At 47.0% G+C, this 14,021-nt stretch overlaps 1 protein-coding gene across 1 annotated transcript in view; it reads left to right on the top strand.

Moving 5' to 3' along the window:
- The window catches only part of EXT1 (exostosin glycosyltransferase 1), a 163,255-nt gene that overhangs the window by 61,019 nt on the left and 88,215 nt on the right, over positions 1-14,021 (top strand). The gene's annotated exons all lie outside the window — the stretch shown is intronic.

The following is a 14,021-nucleotide window of genomic DNA, read 5'->3' as shown; positions in this document are numbered from 1 at the left end:
CCGAGCCGGCATTTTTTCCCTTTGTGCAGGAAGGCGACCTTCTGGGCCCATCGTTTCCCCCTGGCGTTTGGGGGTGGGTTTTTTCCCCTTATCTCCTCTTTAACAAGCCTCGTTTCAGGCCATGGAGGTCCTTCTGCATCATGACGTGTTTGTGCAGACTCGGTGAGTGTGGGCTCACAGGGAAAGGGCTTGCATGCCGTGAGCCTGCGGGTCCACAGTGTCCTGCTCCCATTAGCCACTCTCCGTTCTCGCCTCTGTCCCCAGGAGCTTGTTAGACCCCAGCCCTCTGATGCATGACGAGAGGACGTCTGCCCAAGGCTTATTTCGGAGAAGGAGGCAGAGAGCAGCTGCTGCTGAATCTGTCCTGGAAGTGCAACCGGGCAGTCTCGCTGCTTTCAGGCGAGCTTGCAAGCCAGTTCATCAGAACTCCCACAGATTTCGTCTGGCCCCAGTGGTTTTGCTCTTATCAGCTTTGTTCCCTAATCAAAAAAAAAAAAAAAAATCTCATTTGGATGGAATTACAATGCAACATCTGTCTGAAAAGCAAACAGCGCTTGCGAACGTTATGGTTATGAAACAGTTGCTCCTAAACAGAAACCAAATACAGAACAAAACAAAGAAAAACCCACAACTTCTGTGGTTTTGCTCCCTAGGTGTAGGATATTTTGGGGAAGGGAAGAAGAGGGTAAACCTAGATGGAAAGGAATGCAGCTCAAAAGTAACCCGCTTCTTTAGCTGAAGAATTTTTCTCATTACTGTTGCCTAGCTGGAAATAGCTTTGAGGATTACGTCCACATGATCTCCGCCGGCTTCATTCAAACTACTTTTTCTAACCAGGTATTTCTTTTCCCTGGAAATGAAGTTCGTCTTGCTGCTTTCTTGCATCGTGTAACCATTTTGCACAGGGAGTGTTTAAATGGAGTTTAATGAGGAATGCTTTTGGCTTTCTTCCCTGCAGATATCAATGTGGGTCTGTCCCCTTCTCCCCCTCCATCTTATTTTTTTTTTTTTCTTGGCGGGGGTGGAGGGGAATTACTTAAATTGCTTCAACTTTTATTGCACCACGGAGCTGTTTCTCCTTCACAGCCTGCTCCAAGAGTGCTGGGAAGGCAGAGACCCCATGTGCTGAGCACGAGAAGCAGAAGGCAGATTAGGGATTAATTTTTCTGGATTCTCCTGTAGTCGATGAAGAACTGTCACCATTTTTGCCACAACTGAAAACTCCAGAGCCCTCCGTCAGTCCCGATCACTTGCAGGAAAAAGCTGAGTGTATATATATAGGGAGATTTTACTTCTGTTTTCCAGGGTTTTGCATTCGTAGGTTGTAAGTGTTTTCAGCTGGCTTTGAGATGTGAAAAAACTTTACTTTGGATCAGAAGAAAGATATGTATGCTGTCATTTTAAATACACTAGGGAAATTACATTAAAGTAGCATTTCCATACAGAAAAAATAATCCATCAAAGTATTGATGTGTTTTTTTTTTTTTTTTCTTCCAAATGTGCTGAGTACTTGTAGATGCTGCTGCTGACTCCAGTAGCACTCGAAGGCTCTGCAGTTTGGGAAATTAATCCCATTTGTACTTCACCTTCAGCGTTGATTTTAGGTGTTTTTTTCCACTTATTTGCATAACTAATCACCTGAGTGAACAGCTCTGCTCTCCTGCCAGGCACGCCTAGGGACCAAAACAAGGTGGCCCTGGGTTTTGGGGAGCCAGCAGGGAATGCACGGCCAGGAGCAGCTCTGATTTAATGCTAAATGCTCCTGTAAGGCATCCTGTTAGAGCAGGCTGACGGGCAGCCTCCTTTTGTTAAGCCTCGGGATAAAACACCACACCGGTTTGCTTGCTTTGTCTCGTTGGGGCCGTGCCTTTCTGGCAGCCCAGCGCAGGAGTCACAGTGCTCCCTGCCCCCAGGGGAGCAGGAAAGGAGCTCAGGGAGCTTCCAGCCTTGGGATTTTATTTTTGGGTGAAAAAATGCAATGTGGAAAGATTACTCTGTGAGCATGCACTGCTGGAGGAGTGCAGAACAACCGCTTTGGGGCTGAGCCTCACGTAGTGACCAAAAATTAGGCAAACCTCGGATGCCTACAGCAGTGGAGCGGGGGAAACATTTGGCACATCCAAGGCATCTTCTTACCCACGGGGCTGCAGCAGTGCAGTGGGGGATAGCAGGATTAACTCCTTGGTGAAGACTGTAGGGCCTCCCACCTGCAGCCTCGGGGTTAATCTGGGTGTTTCACCTCACCTTATGCTCGGTGGTTGAGAGCTTAGACCGTTTGGTGGGAAGGCAAGGGAATAAAAATATCTGTGCGTGCCAGTTGTGTTTGCAAAATCAGACGCTGCCTTTCCCACTCGCTCTTAAACCGAACTGATACCTCCCACAAGGAAAGTGGCAGATCCGAGAGCTGGTCCCAACCCTGTTACATGTGGCAGACCGAAATAAAGCCGCCAACGCGAGGGGTGGTGTGAAGAAGGGAGGAAGCGAGAAAGCCCCCGACTTCAACACGAAGCCCTGCTTGCTTAGAGGGAAATAGATGCCAGCTGCCACCGAGACCCAGTTTCTTGCCCCTGCTTTGACCAGGAATGTCTGTGCACTTCATCAAGGACTTGATTTTTTTTAGCTCTCTATATATATTCAGTAATGTTTTTCTTAATTTGAACTCATGCTTTGGTATAAGACAGATTTTAGTGCCATGGAAAAAGACAACTAACCAAGAATTAAGTAGGGGACTTTTTATGTTCTATATTCTATTCTAGAAAACAGAAGAGAAGGGAAATACTTCTTCATATAAACTAAGCCTAACTAGCCAAGTGGTACCAAAAATTGAATATTTCTAAATTGATATAATGAGGAAGTGATCCTCAAAGTATTGTTTTCAGGTATGCAGGTTATCACTCGGTCTTTTCCTTTGATCAAGAATAATGCAGACACGTTTTAAAGGGAATTTAAAATACGATGTAATTGCTGGTGTGTTACTTTTTCCCAAGGTTCTGCATTTTGGGGTTCATGGGAAGAGAAAATCAAAGGGGAGAGGGAGAAATGACCGATGCCAATGGGAGTGAGTCAGAAATTAAGCGTGATTGCTGCGAGTGTGGGCTTTCCACATCAGCAACCGACGTCTCTGTTCTGTTGGGAGAACGAGGCAGTCCTGAAGCCATCTCGCATGCTTGTTAGTCATGTTTTCCAGCAGCGGAGGAGAATTTTCCCAGTCTCCATGTGCTTCTCTTTCCATCCTGGAAAACTTGAAACCAGAGCGTGCATGGAGGGAGGAGGTGGGGGAAGGTGGACGGGGGGATCGGCCGCTCCGTCCTGCGCTGCGTGGTTTTGGCACCTGGGAAGACGATGGTCCCCTGTGACCAAGGGCTGGAGGGAGACCGCGTGTTTACAGAATGGTATCCAAATGCAAAACAAATACTGGGGATTTGATCTAACGTGGGTCAGAAGGCTTTAATAGGTTTCAGATGGGAACAAATTGTTGAACTTAATTATTTGTATTGGGCAGCTGACAAAGAAACAAAAAACCAACAAACTCTGAGTTTTCAAGAAATAAACTATCTGTATTGAGTGGGTGGGGGGAAAACCCCATTTGCAAGCAGAGAGCTTCTCTACACTGCTATGGCTTACACTTTGTGTAGGTGCTTTTATTTATTTGTTCTCCTTTGTGTATCTTCTGTCATGTAGCATATCTCTAGACAGCCTCTTTCCCTCTCAGAGTCCTGCACAAAAACATTTAATTGAAAATGAATGTAGAAACATCTGATGTTCAGTGGTGCTCAGATTTTGGATTCAGCCCGTCTGCTGAGCTCTGCGTTACGCCAGTGGAAAAATGCTGGCTGTGTTTCATCACATCTGACTGTTGACTAAGTTAGATGCATTTTAGCCATTGCCAGATGCACAAGATACAGTAAAATGAGCATTTCCTGTAGCAAATTAAGACTTGTTGGCTCGGTGACGATATTGGCTAAAACTGCTCGTTTGCACTGGGGATTTGGCCAGATTGTGCTGGTCAATACCGACAATAAAGTGAGTTAGCAGAGGAGCTCTCCTGATCCAGCCTGAATTCTTATTATTCTTCAAATTAGTTGAGTTTGGGAATCGCAGGCTTCTCTTGTCATTACTGTCTGTTGAATGGGTTCTAGATACACCCACCATCAAGCCTGGCCAAATGCCTTGCAACGTTGCTTCGCCAGACTGAACCGGTGGAGATAAACCTCCCTGGAAGGGGGATGCTGGATGAAGTGACCGGGGGAGCCTGTTTCCTGGGCCAAACCCTGGGCTGCTGCAAACCGAGGTGTCGTGGAGTGAGGAACACATCGTGTTGCTTTGGCACAGCGCCTGGAGGCTCCTTGGGTTGCAGACAAGCTGCCCTCGGGTGTTGGCAGGCAGGGAGGAGATCAGTGGCCGGCTGCAGCCTTCCCTGTAAGCTGCTGAGGGATGGGGTGCCAGCCGGACTGTATTTTTGGCCCCTGTGTCTTTCTTCATCGTGCTCGCTGATTTCCAGGAGCAGGAGCTGTGTGCTGTCTGGGGGGGGGGGGGATGTTGTCCTTCAGCTGTTGGCCTGTACACGAAGGGACACATTTTATTTGGGGTCCCACAGGGACCTGGGGTTTGCTTTTTTCTGTCCCTGCAAGCACTTAACGAGGAGATGGTGCCTGCCACATGTGGCTGCAGTGGGTATGAGAAGTGAATGAAGCAAATGCCATATTAAAACAAAGTTGATGATGGAAACAGTAAGTAAGAATTGCAGGGAGAGAAGAGGAGCTGGGTTAAGGCAATTCTGTCTCTCCTCTTGGAGCTGACTTGGAATTTTCTGTTTTAAAAGCTTTCGAGTGCTGGAAGGGGCAGGCAAAAAAAGAAGTTTCTTGTGTATAAGCCCTGGTTATGGTTGAGTGTCCGCATCAGAGAGGCCTTAGAAACTTGAGAGGGGTGACGCCATTCTGAATACCTGACATTTAGTGAGCCTTAAGGGGGAAAGTTATCTGCCTCAACAACAACAAAAAAAACTTACTCGCCCAGCCACCCAGCTTTCAGAGCTGGAGCAAAGGGAATTTTGTTTTGAGCTGGTAGGGCATTAAAAATGCTGCCAGCCTGAAAATGGCTTTAAAAGCACCTTGATGAGGGAGAGGGTGGGTCGCAGCACTACTAGGCTAATCTCACTGCATTTAGATATCCTAACAAGAACCATCCCTGAATCCACTATTGGTGCAGAAATGGAGTGGTCTTTGAGGGGACTGTGTAATCCCTGTCATGCAGACACAGATTTGAGGTGGGGGAGCACACAGGGCTGGTCCTGTGAAACCCCAGGCACTGCGAGACCTGTCCAGGGATGAAAGATTGTGACACAAAGGCAGCAAGGGCCTGTATGTATGTAAGAGAACAGCCAGGCTCCACAAGGTGTCTATGTGAGGAGCCTTCACGCAAGCCCAGACCTTTGATAACTCCTCAAGTGAAGCTTAATTGCCCAAATCCTCCATGCTCGTTGCTCACCTTCAGCTAAGCACAAGGTGTACAGGAACCGTGGAATTTCTCCTCTTCTCATTCAGCTGATGTTGTGTGCGCAGAAAAATAGCTGTATTGCTAAAGTAAATGCAATCCTAAATTGGATTTGTACCCATGAAGCAGAGAGGGACCGATCCCCCTGCCCCACTGCAGCAGTTGCTGAAAGATGAAGGTGCTGTAGATGTGAAATTTTGAGCTTCACAGCATGACAGGAGAGACGCTGAATCCTCCTTTTTCTCTCTGACAGCACTGACGCTGTCATGCAAAATGGGGGAATGCCAGAAAGTTGAAATTTGGAGACTGGAGGTCTACAGCTGTCTCTCCTCGTGTCACCGAGCCCTGTGTGGCGGTGGCGCAGTGGAAGGCAGACAGCCCCGCGCCACAGCCACCCGAGTGGCTGCGTGGAAGGGAAGTTATCTGCCTGGCACTGATTATCTTGTCATAAGACAAAGGGGCTACAAAGTAGGTGCATGTGAAGTGTCAACAGCGGCTCTGCGGGGAACGGAGAGCTCGGAAAGCCCGGGGAGAAGACGCTGTGCTAATAATGTATGAGGCGCGTAAGCTGTGCCTTGTTTAAAAAAGATGCATGGGTCCCTGAGGAGTGGAGTAAACGGGGCAAAGGGAGGGCTAGGGCCAAGCTGTGCTATTGCTGTATCTGTCTCCTTCAGAAGTGTTAACTAGTCTGAAGAAAGTAGCCCTTTAGAGAATACCTTCAAAAAAAACCCACAATAATTTTCAAACAGTTATCTACCATAGCCAGATCTCTTGGCTATGCAAACCAAAGCTTAAGATTTACAGTAGTGAAACAACTCTGTTATTTAAAAAGAAAGAAATTAAAAAAAAAAAATAAAAATAGTTGTATTGTGTAGGGTCTTTGCAGGGAGGGTATCTCTCTGTCACATTTGTTGACCTGTATGAACACGATATCAGCAGCACTCGACGTTCAGCCAACGGGGGACTTCATCGATATCTCACCCAAAAGCCCCAAATCCAGTTTTAGATCCCTTTTACCCCTGGAAATAATCCCATGCAAATCAATTTACTTTCATGAGTAGACTAAACAGGATTTGCCTGTAATTAGCATGAAGTGGAACAGATTGCAGGCATGCTTATCTCCCAACGTGGAGGTGCAGCCGGCGCAGGCCCGGCGCTGCCGCCGCCTTGCAGGCCCGCGCCCACCAGGCAGCTTGGGCCATGAGGAGGCTCCTGGCCCCACGTTGTCATTGATTCCCTGCTAAACGCCGGGAAGACAAACACCTCGGAGTGGTTTGCCAGGCTGAGACTGAGATAAAACCTCACATGGGATTAAAATCTGGCCTTTTTACTTTTCCCTGTTGCAGCACTGAAGCTGGAGATTAATGCTATCTCGGTTGTTCTTAGTTGCGTTGTGTTTTTTCAGATTAAAGGCAGCGTGGTTCTTCTGACTGAAACTGTGAAGCATATTTCATCTTTAATTTATTACTTCTAATATGTTATTATTTAATATTTGATCCCCCTATTGGCTTCAAGTAGCTTCTCTCTAATACTTGAATCCCCCAAGTGGTAACAGTTTACTTGCTGGGTAATTCTTCATTTGTTCTCCTTACGCTGTCAGGATGAGGACAACTTTATTTCACAGTTCATGACGGCAACCCTCGTCCAAAATTATCTTCAGATGGGGCTGTTCTTCCGCCTGCTGGGCAAATGTGAGGTGACAATGGCCCCGCCACACAAACCATCACACCAAGTGGGTTATATTGAACATCCCAGTGTATGTCCACATGGGATTGTGCCCCTGGGCGGATTGGGGTAGGTTTCAGTGCCTGCAGTGAAACTTCTTGTGTTGGCACGATCTGAGAGGACAAGAGGCACCTTGCGTGTGGATGTGGTCTTCGCTTTTGAGGTGGCTTCCTGCTGTTGCGTGTTGTATATTTGGTTATACTCCCTCACAATGAACATTTTCTTCCCCTCTGGAGGTTAGGCTGGGGCTTTTGGTTCGTTGAGCATCTCCTAGTCGCATGCCTGCTTTGACAGGGATGCTAGCTGCCATGTACAGAAAGGGATTTCCCTCTCGCCTGACCCAGATTGGAGGTGACTTGTAGCCTTTTACACTGAAGGTGGTAAAATGCTTTAATAATCTTTATTTCTATTTATAATACTTCAGTAAAGCCTGTTATATGATGGATTCCAGCAGCTGTCCCGGTAAAGGTGCAGTGCCATTGCCCATGCAAGTGAAAACCATCAGAGCCAGGGGCAGCTCAGGTATGATGGAATTCAGGAGCCAGGTCAGTAGAACAGCATTAAATTTACTCATGCAAAACCACCAGGAAATTTTGGCCTTTACAAAGGTTAGTTTTTGCTAGCAAATGCACAGGGAATAGATGGATAACGGTAGCACTTTATGTCACTTTTCACTTCCACTGTTTGGCGAAAGCTATAGTTTCGATGTTTAACTCAGGACATAAAAAGCCTTGGACTTTTCTTTTGCCCTGAATGAAATTAGTAGTGAAATGACACAGAATTTAGCAGGAGTTAAATTTGGTCAGGGATGAGTAAACATACATTTTCATTTCTGGTTTGGGAGCTGCTGGCTCTAAAGCTGGGCTTTTAAACAAACAGAAATGGAATGGCAATGTTACGAGATTTATTTAGGCAGTGCATGCAGCGAGCTGCTAACTGAGTTGGTTGAAACCAAGCAAACAAAATTGGATATGTTTGATATATTGGTATAAATAAAGAAAAACAAATCTGCTTGATGAGTTGAGTACTGATGTTTATATCAACTGCATGCGTGCACAGAGAGGTCTGACAGTCACCAGCCTGCCCAGGTTCGCTGCGGGGCAGAAGAACACCTCGTGCTATAGTTGGCATAAACTTTGATACCCTCTGATAGAGAAAATCGAATAGATGTGATGTGATAGGTCGCATTTTGGGGAAGAGTTGTCACTGAGGCAGGAAATGACCCAGCACTTAATATCCAGGCCTGACCTTGGGATTGGTTCTTGGTTTTTCAATGCTGGTAATAATGAGCACTTAATATTCACAGCTAAACCTGTGAATAACAGAAAGGAAATTACAGGCAGATTTCAAATCTGCGTGCAGAAATGAGCAAAACAAAATTTTCATGCCTCATACCGGATAACATAAATATTTTATTTAGCTTTAAGAAATAACCTTTGAAGTGAAAAGTGACAGCTAGCTGAGAAATGGCCTGGAGCTTGGAGCTGAAAGACTTGTATTTGCAGTAGATTTTTAGGGATTTTTTCATTAGGGTCACTTCATATTTTCCAAATACAAACACTCCTGGTCATGTTTGTTGGCTTCCAGATATCTGTACATCTATCTATACAATGCTGGGCAGGGCCTGCCAGCAGCTCAGCTCTTTTCACCAGTTTGGAAGTATCCAAGCAACAGGACAGGCATTGCATCGCTTACGCCTTTCTCACCCCAAATCCCAAAACGTCCAGGAGAAGCTTTTCAGGCCGGGGCTGGTGCAGCCCCTGCCTCCTCCCGCATCCATTACTCCCGGGGCTGCTTGGCCTCACAAAAGCTGATAAGACCAGCGATAAAAGCGATTTAAAGAAAAGCCGGGTACCACAATGGAGCCGTTTTGAAATGAATGCAAAACAGATGCCTCCCAATAGCAGGAAGGTTGTGCCACAGCCAGAAGCCAAGCAGCCCGGGCTGCAGACAATGCAGCCGATTCAGCCAGCATCCCGCTAGCCCTAAATTCATTGCAGTGCTAAAGAAAAGGGGGGAAGCAGGGGAGTGTGAACTGAGTGGCCTCTCGGGCTTCACTGGCCTGGCTCTTCTTGTGCTGTTGTGTTGTGGGTTTGGTTTTTTTTGCAGCTTCTTGTTAATAATAAATGAAGTGGAGGTTCATGGAGCTGCTCTGGAGTGCCTGGGTTTGAAGGCAGCTGGGCTGGTGCATGCTCCCCGGGCAAATGTTCCTCTCGCATTGCTCAGGTGGGAAGAGCAGCCAGCGGAGAAGATTGGGCAATGCAGAGGTTTGCTTTTCAGATGCCTGTGGCTTTTGTCACCGGTCCCCTGCTCATGTGTAGACAAATGGCCGCTTCCAATGGGGACTGCCACGTGAGAGGCACTCGGGTGCTGTGTCCCTGACATGATAACCTGCCTTGCACAGGGCCACACGAGTGCAGGGACATCAGCAAAAGCTGCCACTGTGGTGAGAGCCTCTCTTCTCGTAGGAAATAGCCATCCACACTTTTATCCCAATTACCAGCGTCTTCATTGCCATGAAAACCTCGGCACTGTTGCCCTTGTCAGAGGCTGGCAGACCTGCTGTAACATTTGATCAGTGGATCAGGAAATGATATTTGTGCCGATGCGCGTTTAGAGCTATCTGTCAGATCTAGATTAATTCTGTAATCGCTACTGCAGGGTTCAAAGCTGCTTCCTTTTTAATTGCATTGAGACAGCTGTAAACTCTGTGAAAACAGCTGTAAACTTCTGAGACCAAGACCAGCACCGCTTAGCACAGGAACGAGTTATTTACTGACATACTCAGTTCTACAGTGTTAGCCAAATCTGTCCTGTTTTGCCGAAATCCAAAACCGAGGAGCAAATGGGAAAATGTCCACATTTACCAGCCCATCTTGCCCTGTTTCTCATGGCATGCAGATGCTCAGAAAGCTGCTTGCTCTGTCCGTCTGTCCGGCAGTGTCCAGGATGCTTGCAGGCAGCAGTGCAGCTCTGCATGCCGATGCACTCCTCAACAAAATTTCTCATCCAGGTTTCCACGCCCTCGGACTGAGGCTTAAAACTGGAATTTCTGAACAGCCCCAGCGATGTCTGAACGGCGCCTCTGTCCTAATAGGGAACCTGCAGACAACTGCTCCTTCTGCTGTTGTGCGCTGCGCTGCATGGGGCTGCCCTCTCAGCAGGACCATGTGTCTGTGCAGGCTATAATGAGACGTGGCCCTGCCTGGTTTTGTTTATGAGTGAAGGGCAGGGCTTGGAAAAAAAAAAAGTCCACTTGCTAGTGGTGAGGAAAGCTACGTTGTTTGACCAGAAAGGGAGATTAAGGCATAAATTCACTCTGCTTTTTTTTTTTTTTTTCTTCTTCTCTTTTTTTAAGTTTTAATTAAAAAGAGGAAGGTCTGGCCTTTGTGAGCCAAGGCAGCCTTTCAAATTAATTTAAAAGGCATTAGTGAGTTGTGCTAAGGTCTACACGTAGATGACTCTTCTGTCACCACTGCTACTCATTCTGTTCCCCAAAAGCAGGAACGCTAAACTGATAAAATGCTGCCATCTGATAGAGCTTTGAAGCCTAGAATTTAACAGGATATTTATTAGCTAAGCAAAAAATAAATAAAAAAGGCCTTGTTAAAGCTGTAGACATAACAATTTGAATTTGGACTGTCATAGGAACTCTGCATGGGGTCAGAAGCGCAGGGTGGGTTTCCACAGTGATCCCCCAGAAGTTGCTCTAAAGAAGTAGAAGACCAGCGATGCAGTTCTGGCTTTGGTTTTTGTCTCATTTTTAGGACGTGCATCTTACTGGAGTGGGTGAAGCAATCCCATGCCATGGGAGTAGCTCCCAGATTGCTTTTTCTTTCCAGCAACTGGATAAAGAGTCATTTTATAGAGGCCTTTTCCCTAATAAATAGCAAAGCAATCTCATAAAGAAAGTAACGTGCTTTTTAGACTCAGTAACCATATTGAATTAAATGTTAGGCACACTGTAATTGCATTTGCCTGTCAGTCGTATTAATGTGAACTTCCTTGATTAATTTTTCAAGTTAGTTGGCATTAAGTGAGCAGGAAGCTGAAGGTCCCCCCTGGACTTCCTGTGCCAGCCCCTCGTGGGCCGCACGAGGAGATCAGCAGCATCGGTGCCACGTCATTAACTCGTCTGCTTCAGTAAGTGCCTGGGAACCTGGTTTTTGGGTTTGCAGAGCGTGCATCGGTGCAGTGTAAGGAGCACTGCAGCGATGGTGGGACGTGGGTGCCCAAAGCCATGCGTGCCTGTGGGTTTTTGTACACCCTGGTGATGGGGCTGAGCCTCTGGCCGGGCTGCCCGCGATGCTCAAAGGGTGCTGCACCCGCAGATCTCACGCCACCCAGCACCGAGCATCTTGAAACCAGGGGATGTTGATGTGCAAGCCCGACCTTCCCCGAATGAATAAAATACTTGCAGCTATTTTAGCGGGGATGCTGGTGGGGGGCTGTGCGTTACAGCTGGGCTGCTCTCTGCTTGGTGTCTGCTCCCGATTCATCTCCCAAACATCTGTGTTAGCTCAGGGGGCTCGGGGAGCCCTGCTGCAAGTGTGAAGTAGGAATGAACTGAAGCAAGCTCACCTAAATAGGGACCCTTCTCCTTGTGTAAATCAGCCTGGATTAGAGTGATCCAAATAAACAATCATGTGGATGCATACCTCCTGCAGCACTCTGTTTCTATTACACAGCTCTTGGGAGATGAGAAGAGTCTGTTTAGTATCTGCTCAGGAGGAAGAAATGGGAGCAGGGCTGTGGAAAAATTTTTCAAGATTGGGAGTCTGTTTCATGTTCTAGTGGGCTGCCAGATCTGATACAAAATTTCTTAAATATTGGTGCCCGTGTACAGCTGACCAGCAGTTAGCACACGTAAAGCCCTGGGATGCATTTTATTCCCAACGCATGCAGCTTTTGCTCTCAGTTCCTAAAGGTCAGCATTTTAGAGCAGTTTGGGAAAACGTGCAAAACCAAATATAAAGGATCAAGTAAGAAGAGAATTGGGCAGAATTGGAGTTGCTGTGCAAGAAGATCCTTCCTGGCTGGCCTGAGGCCATGCCGTGCCATGCCATGCCACGCCACATGTTGTCACCCACACACCTTCTGGCCTGGTTAAATAATAGGATAAATGTAGTGGAGCCATGTGTGTACCCAGAGCTAAGGAATTGCCACCTAAGTCTTTCCTTCTGGAAAATGGGAACATTCATAATTTCTGGACATGATTACTAGGGGTCACATGAGTAACTGTCTGAGCAGTGAGACCGGGATTGCTTGGCTCCGTCATGCCTAATGAGACAAGCACAGGTTTCAGTAGCTGCAGCGTAGGGTGGGATGCTGAGTGGGAGCACAGCCAAAGGGACAGAGGGGCTGGATCCTCCCAGGAGCAGTTTTGTCTTTAAAGTTATAGCAAAATCTCTTTTACTTTTCTAAACAGCCTAAATCTGTTCTTTGGGCCAACTGCTGTCTTTCCTTCATTGGGAAAAAAAAAAAAAAAAACGGAATTGGCCCTGGTCCACTTTGAAGGGGAAGAAGAAGTTCTGGGGGGAAATCCACTCGCCCCAGGGATCGAATGAGTTGAAAAAGTTTTGAAAAACCTGTGATTTAGATTGTAATGAATGCTAATGCCTGTAGTGAAAAGGTCTTCCAACGCCTCAAGCAGGTAGGGTTGTTGGCAGGTGGTGCAGGCAATAGCAGGTCGTGCCTGGCTGCCTCCACACCTACTTTGGGGAGCCCGGGGTGCACGGCGTGAGAACCAGCCGGGACTGCTGCATGGAAACAAAGGGAAACCTCATGGGAAACGGCCTTGCAGGGGCTGGGCCGCTCTCCAGTCCTCGTTTTTTGTAGGTGCTGGCTGGATAGCACTCGGATAGCCATCTTCGGGTTGGATCCAGACCATAGCTCTTGCGTTCTTGGGAAGTAAATGCAGGCATGCAGTCAGAGGCTGTAGGAAAAGCTGAGTTATTCGGGCAGCAATGTGCCTTTAGAAAAGGGCTGCAGCATTTTCTTGGGGAAAGTCTGATTCATCACTTGTCTGCATGCCTGGACGAGAAGAGGGTCATATTTCTGCTAGGCACCAGTGCGGGGGGAGGGTGCTTCCAACTTGATTTATCAACTCGTGGAGATGAATTAGAACCCTCAGGGGAGGGAAAACTTCACAGAAACTGAAATATTTTTACATTGCAGATGATTGCGGCCTCCAGACTTTTTCTTGTATGGCATTTATGCAAGCACACATTCCAAAACAAAATTAGACAAACAGTCCCTTGAAGACTCCTAATTAGCCACTTTGCTCGATACTCAATTAGAATAACCGGGTAGGTAAAATATGACTGCAGTGCGGAGACTTTCATTTGAAGTCGCAGGCCGTAAGTGATGTTGGGGAAGGAGTGAGAGAGTTCATCAATGAGTGCGTTTTGCTCGGAGCAAGTTCGGCACTACAAACAGGCGGCAGGAGGGGAGGGCGAGATGCTATAAACCTGACGAAGTCTTGTAATTTAAAGCAGAGGCCTAGAGTTCAGAAGAGCTGGAAAGATCGTGCCTCTGCCAGAAACCTTGATGTGACCTCAGGCGAGTCGCTTCACCTCGCTGTGCCTTATCTCAATAAATATCTCTGTTTCCTATCTGCAAAATGAAGATAATGCCTCATACGTGTTCTGAAACTTGAATGTTAATAAAGTACACAGAAGTTATCAGGTAGGAAGTCCTCCAGAAGAGCAGATTCTGTGAGTCGTATATGTTTGTACAGTACTCGATAGCTGCAGGTTTCTTTTTTTTTTCAGGCCACTTGCAAATACTTACTCTGGTTAGGC

The sequence above is a fragment of the Aythya ferina genome (assembly GCF_964211825.1).
Source record: "Aythya ferina genome assembly, chromosome: 2".
Lineage (NCBI taxonomy): Eukaryota > Metazoa > Chordata > Aves > Anseriformes > Anatidae > Aythya > Aythya ferina.
Note: the sequence above shows the minus strand (reverse complement) of the source record. Positions and strands in the feature narration are given on the sequence as shown.